Below are 1,801 nucleotides of genomic sequence, written 5' to 3'. Positions count from 1 at the left end.
GACGGCAAGCCTTGTCCCTGCCTCCTACCTCTTGCCACAACCGGCTGACTGCCCTCAGTGTGCTTTGTCGTAAGGTGCCCGCAGAAGGCACAGTGCTGTCCTTCTGTGGCTCCCATTTCTCCTGAGAGCCCATCAGCCAAAATCTTAAGAAGGGGATGTTTCTGACTCTTTCTGAGCTGGGACTCGAAGTTTCTGGGCCAGGGTAGGCAGCAGCTGGCCCAGGAAGTCATGGGGAAAACCTGTTTGCCTAGTGCTGTAGACATCTATGCAAATGCTCTGGGGTCAAAAGGAGCAGAAGGCCAGGGGTTTTAAAATCAGAATGCCTGCCTGAAGGATGCCTGACCTGTGTCACTGGGCAACGTGGGTGTCCTCGCAGTGTTTCTCTGACAGTGTATCAGCATCCCGGGGTGAGGGATGTGATTAGAATGTGCTCATTGTTTTTCACGGAGGCATTCTCCGCAGATCAGTCTTGGTTTCTGCTCCCTCCTCAGGCTTCCTGCCATATAACTGTTTTTAGGAAAGAGGAGACAGATTCAGACATCAGAATGTCCCAGGGTCCCTAAACACTTGTCCATAGATGGGCTATATCATGGTCATCTGTGGAGATCTACTTTAAATGCAAGATCCCAAACCCTCCTCCCAAAGTTTATGACTTAGTAGAGCAGAGCCTGAAGCAACAGCACGCATTAAGAATTTTTCCTAAGTGATTTGAATGCCCAGACTGGCATGCAAGCTATTGTGTCTGAATCACTTTACCAAGACCTTGGTTTTTCTTTTGGTGAATGAATGCGTTGATATGAGATTCTCAGGTTTTTCTCCGTGAGACTCGAATGACACGCATGAGGAATGCACATTTCCCCACAGTCCTAGCCCGCTTCTGCCCTCCTCAGGGTGAGCCCTCATACTCTCAGAGGAGTTCCAGGTGTAGGGAGTCTTGTCACAGGGGCAAGGACCGACTCACGCCCAGGGGTGATTGGGAGCATTAACATGCAGACATCCTGACCCCCTCCATGCCTGGGACAGCTGGGAGAGGCTCTCATAGCTGCTTGGGATACAGCTTTGCCACCTTGCCTGCTTTAGCTGGTTGTTTCCAAGATGAGCATAGAATATGTATGCCGGAAGTCCCCGGCGAGGGAGAAGGAGGAGGGGTCTACTAAGCCCGGCTTTTGGGTGGCAACCCTGGCCCTTTGTCTTGTTGGCTGTCACCATGCTGAATGATAGCTGCCCCCCAAGGAGACATCAGGACAAGAAATAGTTTCATCTTCTTCATCTTTTCCCCATTCCTTTCTTTCTAATGACGTGTCTCCTTTCTTCCCAACTCTGTGTTTCTAGGCCTTCACTTTCCCTCCATACCCACGCTGGTTAGCCTTCCCCAGGCACCACTGCCCTCAGCAGCACCCAGCTTCCTGCCTTTCAGCCCCACTGGCCCTCCCCTCCTTGGCTGCAGTGAGACCCCTGTGGTCTCCTTGGCAGAGGCTCAGCAGGAGCTGCAGATGCTGCAGAAACAACTGGGAGAAAGTGAGCACTTCCTGTGGCCTTCATGTGCTTGGGCCAGGCTGCCCCACCCCATGTGGCCCTGCATGGCTTTGGCTTGGTGGCGGAGTTTTGAAAAACGACCTAGGGTGCGCATGTCGCCAGCAGGGGACTGGTGGATGGCCCTGCTTGCTTTTTTTGGGAAATGCTTTTACTGTTGTCTTTCTGGTGTGTGTGTGTCTCATTGTTTCGTCAGGCCCTAGACCTGCTCCTGTCCCACTGCTGCTGCCAGTGTGGGGTACCAGCAAGTCTGCTGAAAGCCTGACAC

This window comes from Enhydra lutris, unplaced genomic scaffold, assembly GCF_002288905.1.
Source record: "Enhydra lutris kenyoni isolate GAN:26980312 unplaced genomic scaffold, ASM228890v2 scaffoldscaffold545, whole genome shotgun sequence".
In the NCBI taxonomy this organism is placed as follows: domain Eukaryota; kingdom Metazoa; phylum Chordata; class Mammalia; order Carnivora; family Mustelidae; genus Enhydra; species Enhydra lutris.
Note: the sequence above shows the minus strand (reverse complement) of the source record.